The sequence below is a fragment of the Lonchura striata genome, chromosome 1A (assembly GCF_050655825.1).
Source record: "Lonchura striata isolate lonStrDom1 chromosome 1A, ASM5065582v1, whole genome shotgun sequence".
Classification (NCBI taxonomy): Eukaryota; Metazoa; Chordata; class Aves; order Passeriformes; family Estrildidae; genus Lonchura; species Lonchura striata.
Genome location: NC_140741.1, coordinates 45,680,993 through 45,697,446, shown reverse-complemented (window position 1 = coordinate 45,697,446; position 16,454 = coordinate 45,680,993). Strand labels below are relative to the sequence as shown.

General features: G+C 41.9%; 1 long non-coding RNA gene across 1 annotated transcript in view; it reads left to right on the top strand.

Annotated features, from left to right (window-relative positions):
- LOC146763469 (uncharacterized) overlaps positions 1 to 15,925 on the top strand; it is a 28,712-nt gene extending 12,787 nt beyond the window's left edge. The window contains exons 2-3 of the long non-coding RNA XR_014952047.1: positions 1,338 to 1,404; positions 1,934 to 15,925. This is a non-coding gene — a long non-coding RNA (uncharacterized LOC146763469). The remainder of the gene's footprint in view (positions 1 to 1,337; positions 1,405 to 1,933) is intronic.
- The last annotated feature ends 529 nt before the right edge of the window (positions 15,926 to 16,454 follow it).

The window sequence follows — 16,454 nt, the reverse complement described above, 5'->3', positions numbered from 1 at the left end:
AACACATCAGCTCTGTTTTCACCAATTAGAGAAGATAACTTGAGAAAATTCATCAACTAAGTAGGAAGTTGCTGTGGGGCTAATAAGGAAGATTGGACAAAATAACTACACAAATAGCCTCAGGAAAAGCCCCATGATATAAACTGATGACTACAGCTAAAAGCTGGTATTTAAACATTTTTTGCTGATGTAAGAGCTATCATGTGTTCTCCATGCTGCAGGATTCACCATGAAGGTCATATTGGAAGCAATGTGTATTGATCTGAGCCTATGCAAGAGAAACATTGTAGATGCAGAGTAATGATTTGGTCCCTGTGCCATGCACTGAGCCCAATGCAAACCATTTCTGACATCCCTCTGCAAACTGCCCGGTCCTCCTCCCAGCACTGAGGTGTGAGGCAAGCTGGGGGTCCTGCAGGAAGAAACTTTCTTCTGGGGGTGTGCAGCAAATGTAGTTCCCTGGGCATTGTTTATGTCTCCCTGTGCTGCGGCATGAGAGGTCTCACAGGATAGTGTAAAGTTATGTGTGCAGATCATATCAGCAAGAGCTGAAAGCTACTATTCACACCAGACTTCCTATTGATTTGAAAGCAATTATCTGCCTGAGTAAGTCCTGTTCAACTGAGAAAGGGGTTACAAAGTCATGGCCAGAGACTTCTGAAAACTCAGTCCCAGATGTGTGTTGTGAGTCAGTCTGATATCAGTCAGACTGATATCAGTCCTAGATATGTGTTGTGAGTCCTATGCTTTATTTTCATGGAGTTCTTACAGTCCTGAGAATTTAACCAAGTCTTCTCTGCCCTTCTGGTTTAGAGTTACTGTATGTAGCCACGGAATTGATTCCTTGGTGTGTTTTAGAAAGGTTTGGGATGTGACTGAGTTTGGCAACCTTTCTAGAAGGTCCTGAAGTAAATAGTCCTGCCAAGGTTCTTTGCTACTAGCTAGCCCTTGACATGGTTTCGTAAATCTAGCTTGGACTTGTGAGGGGCTGGTAAGAGGAGAGGTCTGTGCCCAGCTTGGCTGCTGTTCCCTGAAGACAAACCAATCCTTTTCCAGAGTCCTAGAAGAGCATAATGAGTTGTGAAGACTCCCCATTTCTGGCCTGTATGGGCTGCAGCACGTACTGGGACTGCCTGAAGCCAGAGGTGGAGGTGGTGTCATCAGCTTTGATAAACAGAGAGAGGTGGCTAAAGAGGCAGCCCATGAACTGGCTGTAATCCACAGCAGCCTTGTCAAACAGACATTCAAATTGCATTCTGCTCAGCTCTAGGCACATTTTAACCTGACTGTGCTGTATCTGGACTGTAACTGACCATCAGTTTGTCCATTCCCTACAGTCTACAGAGTGGAAAGAGCAACAGTAAATATTTTGTTACAAGCAAAAAGGAATCTTTCATCTAGAAGGTAAGTCTTCAGAAGCAATTTCCAGCATATAATCCCTAAACATTTACACCTGTAGAGATGTTGAGCAACTCAGCGGACTAAGATTATGCAGGCAAAATTTAATTCTGTTCAGCTTCTGGTTTACTACATAACTTTTGGTCAGCCATTTACTCTTTGCACTCTTCTTTATATATAATGGTAGGACTCAGTTCAGGGCATATTCAAAACTACAATGTTCATATAACTACTGAGCATTACTTGTGTTAGTTCAGTTATATTACCTTAGAGACTTGAATGGTGATGACAAACCCTTAGTAATAGGAGTGTTACAGGTAATATTAGCCCACCTATAAAGACAGGTAAATCTTATCTTTGTGTGCATTTTGTCCTCAAGTGGATCACCAGAATCAATCTTTTGCTTCACACACATTAAATAAACTATCCTGAATCTTAAGAATTTGTGGCTATCTGTACACAAATCCTCTGCAAGAGCTTGCAGATGGCATGAGTTAAGCATGAACTGATTTGGTTTTTTTCTCTCTCTTTTCAGGGGTGCAAGTCCATACACTGAAATCTTGAAAACTCATTCTCATGTTGCCATGTTTTTCTTGTCTTTCATATACTTTGGTGTATTGAGTGCCATTAGCATTTAAAGTACTATGAGTATGTTCGGTTGTAATAATGAAAGTGTCCAGAGTTTTCCCAGCTACTGTTTATCACCTAAATAGTACTAAATATGAAGAACGTATATGCTTGAGCTTCGTCATTTGTTTTTAGAGTATGTTGGTTCTCAAAGAGCATGATGGAAAATTTTGTAGGATCAGTGTCTTAGGTGATACCCTTGAAAGACAAGTTCATATAGTCCTCCAGCACCTTGTTTTCCAGATGTTGAAATGGAGATGCTGATTTTTATTGAAAGAGGACAGAAGAAATTGCCTTGAACATAACAGAATAACAGAGAAATAATGACAAAATTATTTAGGAATTATTTGCACTCTTGGATGCATTTGAGATGCCTATATTATAATTAATTTCAATAAATTGCATGGGGTTTTGCTAAGCATGAATTGAGTGAAGAAAAGGTGTTTGTGGCTGATGCAAGGACAACACTAGCTGTTCTCAGAGATAACTGCAGTCCTACCACTGCAAAAAACCAAACAGTAATCATAAAGTTCTTGTACTCAATTTGAACTGTTGGGGGAAAAAGAAATGCAGTTCCTAGTGCATTAAGTGAAAATGAAGTATGCAATATGTTCTTTCCATTTAGGAAGGGATGGTGAGTAGTCTTCTAGTGAAACCAACCCAAATCAAAATCCGGTCTGTTAGATAGCTGCTGACAGACTGTCAGCTGTCTCATCTGTTCATAAAAATCTCCATAAATAAAGATTCTCCACCCTTCCATTATAAATTTAGATTTGTTTTCCCAAAAGAGAAATTTAGATGTCTGAACTAATTTCACTGGAACAACATTTTTTTTATCAGAAGAAGTTTCATAACAGTGACCTGTGCTCTCTCATTCCACTCTCTGTAAGAAATTGCCTGCAGCCAAGAGGCTGACCAGCCTCACAAACCCAAATGTTGTCCCTCCAAACACTGGAAAGTAGCCAAAGTAGCCACAGTGTATTTGCCTGACAATTTTATAAATTCTACTAGTGCGGTGCAATTTCTTGTGCTGTGACAGAGATTTTGCAGCCACTGTCATATGCCACTGGGCCCCCAGGTCCCCTGAGACTCATAGTCCAGACTCACTATTCTTTCATGGAAGTGGCAGTCTGTGCCCAGTCTGTGTGGTTGAGGGGAAGCTGCTGCAATGGACCTGACCCTTACTGCCAGATGGAAGTTCACACATGCAGGGCTGCAGAAAGCCTTTGATCATGATACCATGATACATTGATCATGGCTTTTCCTTCTGAAGGAATAGATGTCAATAGGCATTTCCTTATGTTTTTTTTGCATTTAGGATGTTGAAAATCCCATGCAGAAGGCACAAATAAATTCACTGATATGACTGTCTGAAAAAGTCAAAGTTTCTGAGTCCTGAAGCCCATCATACTTATTTATGAAGCCCTCATACCTAGAATTGGGCTGAATATTGCAAGTCCTCATTATCCATTTAATCCTTGATTTATCTTCTTTTAATAGACATTAAGGTGTAAGACATTTATTTCCCTTTTATTCTTTAACTGAGATTCATACTGAGATGGAACAAATTATGCACTTTCTCCTGTTGTGTTACAGCTGACTCATGAGTGTTCCTGCTTCTCCAGGTGTACAGCTGCTCTGTCCCATTCTGACTTGAAAATACCATGTGATTTGGGAATGACCCTTGCTTATATATGTCTGTGTAATGTAATGTCTTAAATTTAAAAGACATTATTTTATCACACCTGTTTATTCTGTTGATACAGCTGTTGTCTCATTTTATTTTTCCTTTTTAACCTCATAGACTCACAGACTAGAATGATAGACTATGTGAAGTTGGAAGGCACCCATCAGGATCATCAGGTCTGTCTCCGGGCATTGTGCAGAACATCCCAAGAATCACACATGTGCCTCAGAGCATTGTCCAAACATTTCTTGAACTCTGTCAGGCTTGGTGCTGTGACCACTTCTCTGAGGAGCCTGTTCCAGTACTCAACCACCCTGTGTGTGAAAATGTTTTCCTGACATCCAACCTAAACCTCCCCTTGACTCAGCTTCATGACATTTTCTTGAGTCCTGTCACTGGTCACAAGAGTGAAGAGATTGGTACCTGCCCCTCTGCTTTTCCTTGTGAGGATGTTGAAGACCACAATGAGGTTTCCCCTCAGTCTCCTCCCCTATCCTCCAGGATGAACAGACCAAGCAACCTGAGCTCCTCATACAACTTCTCCTTCAGACCCTTCACCATCCTTGTGACCCTCCTTTGCACACTCTACAATATCTTAATGTCTTTTTTATTTTGTGGCTCTCAAAACTGCACACAGCACTCAACGTGAAGCCACACCAATGCAGAGCAGAGCAGGACAATCCCCCCACCCTGGCTGGCATTGCTGTGCCTGATGCATCCCAGGACATGGGTGGCCCTTCTGGCTGCCAGGGCACTGCTGAGTCTTATCCACCTTGCCATCGACCAGGTCCCTTTCTGCAGTGCTGCTCTCCAGCATCTCATTTCCCAGTCTCTGTATACAGACAGCTGCCCTGTCCCAGTTACAGAATACATCTCTTGTTCTTGTTAAGTTTTGTGTGTTTGGTGATTGCCTAGCCCTTTAACTTGTTGAGGACTTCCTGCAGGGCCTCTCTGCCCCCGAGGGAGTCAACAGCTCCTCCCAATTTAGTATCATCAGCAAACTAACTTACTGTTCCTTCCAGTCCTGCATCCAAGTAATTTATGAAGATGAGGAAGACAACTGGGCAGAGGATGGAGCCCTGCAGAACCCCACTAGGGACAGGTCACCAGCCTGATGTCACCCCATTCATTATATCTCTTTGTGCCTAACCCAGAAGCCAGTTGCTCAATGCATGGCATAACACAGTTATTTAGCTGAATGCTGGATGTGTTGTCCAAAGGATGTTGTGAGAGATAGCAGCAAAAGCCTTGCCAGAATCCAAAAAGATCCCATCTACCGACTCTTCTAGATGAACTAGGAAATCAGGTTCCACAATCAGGATTCTCCCCTCATGAAGCTGTGCTGGCTGTGACCAATGGCTGTGTTGTTTTCCAGGTGTTTTTCAATACTTACTAGAATAGTGTTTTCCATGGTTTTGCCAGGCACTAAAGTGAGACTGACAGGCCTGTAGTTTCTGTGTTCTTACTTCTCTAGAACAATACTGTGTGATGAAGGAGGAATGAATTTTCCTCTGCTGCCTCTCTTCTAAAACTTCACAGATGGCGCTGGACTCACTGCACTGTAAAACACAGCGAAGCAGCCAGAGATTTCTTTGATTAGGGTTCCCTGTATTTATCTCTTATTTCTCATTATCTCATTTCTTTGAGGCCTTTACAATATTTTCTGTCTTCTTTATCATGTTTAACCTCTGCTCAGTTGATGTGTCTCTGCTTTGATTTGTTTCAGTACCCATACCTATTTTCTCCTGCTCTCTCCTTTAGCACTTTCTTTCTCCCACAAGCATACAAAGAAACCCTTGCATTGCTGGCACTTTTAATCCCTTCAACTTCTGAAGTTACTCTAAATATACTTGAGACCTGGGAAGACAGCGGCTATTGTTATGTCCCCAACGAAGAGCCAGCAAATAGCCTCAGTGTCCCGGGTCTGCTCAATGGGGACCCCGCTGGCTTCTGTTTATTGCTGTTGGCCTCTGGCCAGGCCAGCCCAGCCCGAGGGCTCACTGGCAATGCTTGTTCTGGTTGCTCCGGCTGGATTTAAGGATCCTCCTGAGGAAAGCCGGGGCACTGGAGGAGCGGTGTGCCTGCGTGTCTGTGAGCACGCGTCCATCCCTACCCGGCGGCAGCCCCAGCTCCTTGTGCGGGCTCCCACGTCCTTCTCATTGCTAAATTGCCATTGCCCTGCTACCCTGAAGGGGCCTCTGGCTCCTGCACATCCGGCTGGAACGCGCTTAAGTCTCCTCCGGCGTGCCTCCACGTTTCCTCACCGGTTCTGGGGGGAAGAATAGCACCTAGTGAATGACCCATTCACGCCCTGGTAGCCTCAGAAACCATCCGGAAAACACGGAGAAAATTCTGCTGAGCCGGCCCGGGCAGGAGCACCCGAGTCGGCGGGAGACCGGAGCGCTGCTGCTGCCGCGCAGGAGCGAGCAGCAGCCCCGGGCACGGGCGGACACGGCGGGCTGCGCCCGGGCACGCGTGTGCCGCGCCCGTCGGCCCCATCGGGCCTGCAGACCTGGCAGCGAATTAACAGCCGGCAGCGGCCTCTGAAAGGAGACTTGTGCTTCTCCTTCACTCCAAGCAAGGAGCTGGATCGTTTCCAAAGGCAATGTTATGTGTACTCCTCTGGAGGTCGTGTAAATAAATCGGTTCAAGGAAATTAACTGGGTTTTGTGGGTGTAGAAGCTGCAGCTTCTTCTCTCTGGACCCTCGGCAAGGCAGCAGCTGGCTGCATCAGGCTGCTGTGCTCCCTGTGCTGCCCTTGGTCTGGGCAAATCTCTGCTGCCCAGGAAAAAGTGCCGCCAGGGCCAGGGGTTCCAATCATTCACACGTATTTACTGGGGAACAGACGCAACTAGTGCATACGGGATCTTTCTGTGCTTATGTATGTAAGTTTTATGTAAAGAATTTGCAGCCCTCAAAAAGGCTGCAAAAGGGACTAATTTTAAGCCTCTCTAGGTGAAAAAATATATGCTTTAATAGCATTTTCTGCTGGCACTGCTGGTGATGGCCCTAGTACCTGAGTTCCTGCTGTGGATAGAATCACTATTACCTTACATTTTAAAAGGTGCTTTGGGAAGTCCCTAGCATGGGAAAGCAGCTGAACATAGCAATGATGCCCATATATTGGACCCAGCATCCCAGGCTGTTCCAACAACTGCCTTGTCTGCCTATTTTGACAGTAAAAAATGTTGAGGAAACATAACCCTGATCCTGTTCAGTTGGACTGGTGTTTGCCTCTGGTGTTCCATACATTGTATTTTTGTATTACACACTTTTTCTTAATTTAACTGAACTTCACACTTTGGCAAAGGAAAATAACACTGTAGATACGATCTGTCACAAGAGTGGGATGAGGAGCTTTCCTTTCCAAGCATGACTAGACTTTGGTAAATTTTAGTAAAAATCTCTTTTCACGCTTTCATTTCTAAAATGGAAACAAGGTTGTTTGGATGCTCACCTCACAAGTCTCAAATGGCTTTTGAGGCTGAAAATAATTTCCCACTCTTCAGTGCCTTTTCCCTCTTATATATTGCTTGGAGGCTTAGACCATCAGAGACACTGAGGGAACTATTTTTTAACAGGGATTAGGCTGGATAGGCTCAACGCAGGGCACCGGAGGCCTAGGTTGGTAATGCTCCCAAGGCTCATGACAGTAACTTGATTTTGCCTGTAAATGTTCCCTGTGAGTACAGTTCAGCAAAGGCATTTGTACCTCCAACACACACATGTATGTATAGGGCTACATGTATGGGTAGCTGCATAGGTAGGAATATAAACAGGGTTTTGGAATATCCAAGATATTGCTGCTATCCATCCAGAATAAAAAAAAAAAACAAATTAGCAACTTGATCTTGCTCTCTTACTATAGGTAAGAAATTCATTAAATCAGTGTGACTAATCCTGTGATTAAGGAGTGCATACCAGGTTTGGGTCTTAATCTCTTCTGAGAAAATCCCAATTTAACAGGAGTAAAATGATCCTAGGACCAGTCTATGAGAGCAGATATTTAAAGCATGTGAAAGAAAAAAGCATAATTAATTCACTTTGAGGGATATTTTCATGTTTAGGATACGTGAGGAGCATTCTTGGGTCTCCTGTTGTTAAGTAATAATAGCTTTTATTAGAAAATTAAGATCATCTAAATGCAAAGCTCTTTCAGGACAGCACAGTAATTTTGAAGCATGAAATGAAGAATATGGTTCTTTGTGAAAATTCAGTGACAGGGAGGGGATGCAGTGTCCTTTTTCAGGAGTCACATTTAAAGGGTAAGATTAGAAGTGCATTATCTTGATGCAGGATTACAGAAAGTCCACTTGCACAGCTGGTGCATCTGGCACTGAGAGGAAGACAATCTGCCTGCTCTTCAGCTTCTAAGCATCAACAACACTGCAATGTTTTCAACACACTGTAGGATAACACTGGGAAAGGGCCTTACTGAATTTTAAAATAATTTACATATATGTATATCTGTGTGTGCCTGTGTCTCTGTGTGATTAGCCATTATCTTTTTGCTATTTCCAGTTTCTTAAATATTACACAGAGCTGTTTGGTTCAGTGTAACTTTTTAAAATTTCCTTTGACTCTTATTTTTGAATGTCCCTCTTTCAGTGTGCTTTCCAGGAAGGGAGGGAAGAGGGAGCTGAATAAACATCCATAGCTGGGTCTTGTTTTCAGAGCAGTTCAGTACATTCCTGCAGGCTGGGTAGAAGAGGAAGGGTGTCTGCTGTGTTTTCTCAACATTACAGGCTGTCCAGACAAGTCATTTGCAGGAAAGTGGCACATTTAGCCCATCCACATATACTGAATGGATCCAGAAGAAAATGAGAGTGATGCAGCCAGCATGTCTTCCAGGTGGGATGCGGTGATATGTGAACTGAGCCATTAGACATCGGGGTTTGCCAACAGTTTTATGAGAGCATCATGTGCTACCTACAAGGCTGAGACAGAGAGACCTTTGCAGGTTATTTCTATAAATAGCCTGAAACTTTTAACCAGTTTATAGCCTTGGTCTCTACTATTATTGTATTTGTAGGTACCTAAACTGCTCAAATAGAAATTGTGTGTGCCATTAGGTATTTGCAGGCATGGTGCTTCAAAGGTCAGGTGATATTGAATTGCTTCAATATCTGAGCTAAATCCTTACCCTGGTTAGCCTTCACTACTCATCCCTAAACATAGAAAATGCACAGGTTTAGAAACTCAGGAATCTGGTTTTGTAGAAATGCCCAGTGTTGAAGTCTATATCTTTGAAATCATGGATTTGGTGTATTTGTTGGAGATTTTCTTGAAGTGTCACTACATCTTTACAAAAGTGCAGGTCCCCTGTTATATTGCAGTGTCCATGTGCAGCATCACAAATGCTACACCAAGGCCTGTTGTAGAAGGTAACTAGTAAAGTAGCACCACCAAACTAAGAATTGGTAAGTCAGTTGAGATGGTCAGCTCTTCTTCCTTTTGTTGTAAAAAAAGTTTTCTCTTTTGTAGTCCCTTAATATGTAAACTCCATTAGCAGGGTGCGTGTTGTTCTCATCTCCCAGGTAACAAGAGATCAGATGAGAGGAAATGGGCTCAAGTTGCAACAGAGGAAGTTCAGTTTGGGTATTTGGAAAAATTTCTTCACTGAGAGGATTATAAACCATTGGAACAGGCTGTCCAGGGCAGTAGTTGAGTCACCATCCCTGCAGGTACTTAAAAGCTGTGTAGATACAACACTTAGGGACATGATTTAGTGATGGATTTGGCAGCGCTGGGTTAATGGTTGGACTTGATGTCCTTAAAGCTCTTTTCCAACCTAAATGAGTCTGTGGTTCTATGATTATTTTTTATTTCATGTACCCAAAGGATAATAACCTGAAAATACTATTAGTAATGAGAGCATGCTAGAGCTAGTAGCCTGTCACCACTTGACTTCTTGCTATCAGCTGGGTCACCCACAGACAGGCTCCCAGCATATGTTGTAACCAATAAAGGGAGTTGTAGGATATCAGAAGGCATATTCATAATCACTTTTTTCTTGGTGCCAACTGGGAGCATAATAAAAGATGCAAAGAAGGAGGCCACCAATTTCTTATTGCATTCAGTCAGTTACAGAGAAATTACACTGAATGTCATACTCCAATAATAGCTAATGTCTCTGCTGAGCTCCAAGCCTATTTTGTGCTTGCAATTTCTCTGAAATGGAGTGGCTCAAATAATTGCCTAATGAGTCAGGCCTCCAAGGAGCAGCATTTGACATCCTGGCAGGCAAAACATAGCTTTAATTGTCAACATTTTATAATCTGAAATTTCAAATGCTAACTGATCATTTAAAAGCTGCTGATAATATACATATTTTCCTTAGGAATGGTATTTCTTTTTATCTTAGTTTTTGCTTGATGTAGCTCTCTCTACAGTTAGAGGGGCTATCACTCATTTGCTCTGGTTCTTGGTTAGTTGTTTTTTTTGGGGGTTTTCGGGGGTATTTTTCTGGAGTGTTCTGTCTGATTGACCTTTTATCCCCCATCTTCTTTTCTCTTGAAGTGCAATTTGTATTTGTTTAATTGCTGGCCCACAATAAGCTTCCTCGTTATTCATCCACCACTATCATCAAGCAATGTAGACATAAAAACAAAGGCAATATATCTTTAGTGTTGTTTGATGTGTCTCAGTCTAGTTAGAAAGACACAAGAGGGAAATATTTTGTGTAAAGAACCTGAAAATTACAGTGCTGCACAGATCTTGTTATATATATCAGGCAGAAATTTCTTCTCTAACTCCAAGGCTTTCTTATGAGGGAGACAGATTGAATTTTCTTTTCTGTATTCTATCTCTTTGCTTCCCTAAATTGGATACTTTTGGTTGCCTTTTCTTCCAAGACTTGCAATCTCACTCAAACCTTCCTGATTTTTTTCACTTCACTTGACATACAGAATCTTTATCATTTCTCCTTTGGTTGTTAAACAAAATTTATCATTTACCACAAGCAGTTTTTGCTAGAAGAAACACTCGACTCCTTTCTCAGTTTTTTGAGGACTATCACAGAAAACACAGTGTAAAGCATTAAAGGTAAATTTTGAGCTTTTCAGCTCACTCAAGGCATGGTGAGGGCCTAATTACACTGTGCAGGAACAGGCCAGGCAACAAAACTGATCTGTCAAATCAGGGCACATTTGAAAACAAGCATAGCATTAAAATCTCTTATGTGACTGTTGCAGCACCCAGTGCTACAGCTGAAGGCTGGGGCCAAAACCTCATGTCCATGCTCCAGGAGACCTGATTTGGCACTGTCTGGCAGACTTGCAAATGTCTGTTCCCAGCTCAAGAGGGAACAGAGGGCACCAGACAGACCTGGCTCTGTTGAGCACTACCAGCTCTCATCTGTTGTCCCCATGAAGGATGTCCCCAGCCCAGCTGCAGCACTCCCTTGAGCACATGGATGCACACAAAGGATGTGAGTGAGGAGCGGGTCAGCCTCAGCCTCATGAGAGCTGCAGCTTAGGTGGGCATGAGCCAGCCCATAGCTGGTGCCCTGTCAGATCTTGAGCTACTTAGGACATTATGGCCAATGAAAGCTATTTGGAAGCTATTTAATGAATAAATTTTTGGTCCCAGCATGCAAACTGATTGTCACGTGAGTCATAGCAATAGTAAGCAGGAGTGTGCGTGCTCTGCCCCCATAAGCACTTGCCTCTTCACCCTAATGAAGGGAATGTTTTCTCTCTGCATGGTACCACTCACCTCTGATACTCATCAGCAAATTCCCATGATAAAATGGCTTCCTAAAACACTATAGAAAATTATCAGAAACCGATGAGTGGCTAGAAAAGTTATATCATCCTAAATGCATAGCGAAGGCACCCTTACCAATTACTTTTCAAGTGTTTTATCCATTCTGATAATGAAATGTTTGACAGACTTGCAACTTTTGAAACACATTTTCATTGACCATAAGCTAAGGCTAATTACAAACTTGAGCATGGCACAACACCTCTGAGCTCTAGTCACTTCTCACCAGTGGGTAGTTTGTGGAAATGCTGACATCCGACAGCTTGGAAAAACAGCATCAATAGCAGAAATCACATTCTAGCAAAATTTATTTGAGCAGCTAAGAACTACTTCCCAAAAAGTGTGAATGGTGACAATGTGGCTCAGAGCACAGTGCTGTAAAAAGGCATCTAGAAACTCAGCAGGATACAGCTAATTTCAAACTGTTCATTCCCATCTGTTAAGAACTACTTCTTAGAGAAGAAAAAACACTGCAGTATAAATCCCCTGAATTTGGGATCCAGAGAGGATTTGTACCTTTTTCCCCACAGAATTTTGTGCTTATTTGTGTCTGGATGCAGCAGCTTTACCTCTCTGCCTCCACAGGTGTTGTTGGCAGGTAAAATGAGGATGGCAGTGGTGCTGGATTACAGGTGGTGCTCACCTGCATCAGCTGTGCATGTAGCAAGTGGTGTTCTGCCATCTGCTCCTTGCCATGGTCACCCTGATATCCCTGCTGTTGCTGTGAATGAGGATGGAGAAAGGTGCTCCTGTTTTAGCTTTTACTTCAGTGGACCAAAGAAATTAATTCTTGTAGCCTTGAGCATGAGAGTTTAACTATGGCATGTTGAGGCAATAGCAATACCATAGTGAGAATCCTATTTCCCCATTAAAATATAGAAGAACCATCTTTCCCTGTGTAAGAAAACCTCTCCAGCTTCTTTTCTGTACTAAGTGGAACTGTTTAGAAAGTTAAATATTAAATTCTAACTCACTAGGAATTTGCTAGTCACTGTATTAAATTATTCCTTGTTTCTAAATGTTGTACTTTAACAATCTTTAGAAACAAGATTCCAAATCTGAGTTGATTTTATTTTATCTCCCAGTGCTGTTTGGAGCCTTGAGCTAATGGCCTCAATCCTGCAAGAATTTGCCATACTTACTTGGCACTATGGCAAGTCCAAACAGTTCAAAATTGTTAGTCACAAAATTCACTTTCAAATAACAAGATAAAAAAAAAAGAGAGACAAATCAAAGCTCTTTCATTTTGCTATTTTGTTGCTGAAATAATTGCTTGTGTTTTAATAAAATTTTGGAATCTTATATAATTTGAGATTTTCAGAAACAGGGTAAAAGAGAAAAAGTGTTCAATACTTTGCAAGGTAGAATGAAATTCAGACTTGATAATAAGAACAGGTTTTTTCTCACCTATGACTTTCAGGGTATTTACCAGCACAGATTATTTTTAGTAGAAGTAGTTCTACACATTGCCATTTTTCTAGACACAGGCAAGAAGAAGACATAAGTTCATCATTTCAACATTAATTTTTGGCTTTAGATAATTTATGTCTAGACATTTTGCTGAAGCAGGAACATGCAAGTGCACCCTGTTATGACCATTGGCAAGAAACCACTATTGTGTTGATGAAAGGTGAGAGGGTATAGTTCAGTTATGGTATTATTTCATTGTATTTTAATAAGATTCTTCTGCACCATGTAAGTAGTTATATCCAGACTCAGCCTTGCTACCAAGTGAATAATCATCACTATTCAGACTTAAGGGGACTGTCCTTTGTTAGCCTAAGATGTGCAAAACTGGGAGCCTGCCGAGGAAGGAGGATGAAGGTGACAGAGATGTCTCCTTACAGATCCAACCTGACATCTCAGAAGGGATAGGGACTGGATCAAACCTGTTACAAAACCTCTCCCATTAAATGAGCCCCTGGAAAGTTGAGAGGGAGCCCTTTGCTTGGGTCTGTGGCAGGAGGGGTAAGGATTGCTCTTGCCAGCAGCTCCAGCTGAGGGCAAATGCTGGGACAGAAATCAACATGTGGACAGGATGGGGTGGCCAGGAGACAGGATTTGGCAAGGACTGCAGCTTCCCACTGAGGAGGCAGTAATACTTGAAGAAAGAGAGTACATCTCACACAGAGAAGTGAGAATGTTATCGGGCACAGCCCGAGCCAGCTAGTAAAGAGGCAGATACTGCATGTTCTGAAAACAGAGCACAAAACCCCCCAGGAATGAAAAGGGACAAGAAAGAAAAGAGAGGGATGACTACCTTGGAGGTCTGTATGCTAATATAAGAAACACGAAAAACTAATTGAAGAAAAATTTCATTCAAAATCAGAATTGTTTCTTAACTGATAAGAAATCAGTTCTTATCACTTCTTTGACAAGTGAAGGGACATGATACATATATGTTTTATTTTGGGTAATTAGAGAGAGAGGATCATGTTTCTGAGGTGTGCATATGGCTGTGTCTTTCTGCTAGGAGCACCAATAGTCTTTGAGCATAAAAAGGAGGGGAAGCAGCCCTACTGCAATGAAGATTATTATCTGTTTCTCAGAAAAGGAAAGGCTCTTTTGGATCGTATCTCTGCTGAGAGAAGAGGGGTTTGTCCAGGGGGTGAAGGCAAGCCCTGTGACAGGGATAATAAAGAAAGGTACTCCTGACATCTAGCAAGAGAATAAATGAAAAGTAGTAAAATAGAAATAGGGGATTTGAGGAAATAGAGCATCAGTCAACTTAGAAAACTGAGAGACAAGAAACACAAGAGGAAAAAGGAAGTTTAAAGGAAGCTCTTGAAAAGGTAACTTCAAAAAGACAAGCACAGATTATTTCCTGCAAAGGAGATACAGGAGGTATAGTAAGGAGCCACTTCTTCTAATTTAGGAGTTTCTCGGTGACCTGAAAATTATTTGACATTGAATGTAGGTCAAGTAACTAGGAAGATATATGTAAGACTAGCACAAAACTACAAGGACAAAATCAGAAAGGCCAAGGCATAGAATGCAATAGAATTAACACAGGAGGTAACAAGAAAAGAACAGAAAAAATATTTGGAAAGAGCATTTTAACAAACATGAGGATGAAAAGCACAGTACACTGCTGAGTGCAAGAGTAGTAGCTTTCTGTATATAGGCTGTAGCACTGCTTTTGACTTTGCTTCCCAAGGGAGTCTCATAAGCGTGTCAAGGAAACAGTTTTATTGAAAACACTATGAAATTGTTGTACAACTGACTGGAAGACTATACTTCTAGGGAAAAGAATGAGTAAATCTTTGCTAGAGTTTTCCTGGGTCTGGATTATTCAATATTTAATTGTTTGGACACTAGACAATGGAACTCTCTTGTACAGGACACAAGCTAAGTATGCAACAGGAATTCTAAGTTATTTTGAAAAACTGAAGTAGTCTGAAATAGATAATTTAGGTATCAAAAATATAAGATGGGAAATTATGGAACAAACAACTGCATTTTGTTAAAGACTGTGGGTGTGGATGGCCTGGGTTGGTGATGTTGCACTGCCATGGCAATGTAGCTTCCCAGTGGGATGCGCAAATGAGTTGTATGGAAGACACATCCAGACTTTGTTGTAACTTGTAAAGTCTCAGCTGTGCTTTAAGAAAGGCAGGACTAGGGCAGAAGCAGAAAGATAAAGACTAGTTCTAATTCCCTTCCATTGGTAGAGTTACCTTGCACTAGGTTTGGTTACTCAAAACCTTGTCCAGTCTGGCCTTGAACACTTGCAGGGATGGGGCATCCACAACTCCCCTGGTCAGCCTATTCCAGTGCCCCATCACCCTTATAGTGGAAAACTGCTTTGTTGTACATAACCTAAACATGCCTTTTTCAGTCTGAAGCCATTACTCCTTGTTCTGTCACTGCATGACCTTGTAAAAAGTCTTTCTCCAGCTCTATTGTAACTCCTTTCAGATACTGGAACATTCTCTAAGGTCTCCCCAGATCCTCCTCTTCTCCAGGATGAGCAAACTGAGCTTTCTGAGCTTATAGCAGAGGGATTCCAGTCCTCTGATCATCTTTGTGGCCCTCTGGATTCTCTCCAACATGCCACATTATGATACAATCTCCAGCTCAGGGAAAAATGAGGATGTCTTGCCAGGTTATATCTTATTGCTTGGGAAGCCTTTATCAGGGTAAATGGATAAGCATGGTGATTACATTTCTGAAACCTTTCCCCAACTGAAGATTATTTTTCCCTGGTTAAAATGGTTCTTCTGACACAGGCAAGAGAAACTTCATCATTTGTGGAGCTGTTCTGCAGACCATGGATCACAGGATGAGAAGGAATGGTCTTGAAAATACCACATGGAGTGTTTGTGTTAAACACCAGATTTCAAATAACCTAACACCATGACAGTCTGTCTTCCAGAGAAGCTGTGAATTGTGGGGCTGGTTGGCACGGACAGGGGAGTATCTCAGAGGCAGATTAGACCAACCTCTGCCAGGTTGGTCTGAGCTGAGCCTGCTTTGGGGCACTGGGTGGACTACACGACCACTCAAATACCATGCCAGGGCTGGTTTCCATATTTCTACAATGACTTAAATGTTCCCTGCACTGAAAATGGTTGTCACAGAGAAATTTCACAATTTACATTTTCCCTGTGAAATTCATAACTGCATTGGTAACAGGAGTGATCAGAATACCTAATGACTGATCCAGACAAAAATATCTTAAGGAGCTGAAAAATGAGAGCACTTAACATCATATCCTTCAGTCTTGAGGGGACACAGACGAAGATTTAATTTCCAAATGTACCACATGTTAAAACGGCACATTTCAGACACAAACAATATTTCTGCTGCTCTGATATTTCAAAGATGAGAAACATCAGAACATCATTCTGAATTGTAAGTATTGGCTCATCAGAGATCATTCCAATTAAATACAGGTAATAATGAGAAAATATTATAATCAAAGCATCTGCTTGATGTGGCTTTTAGATCTGTAATGGTCTAAAAGTGGGCATCTGAT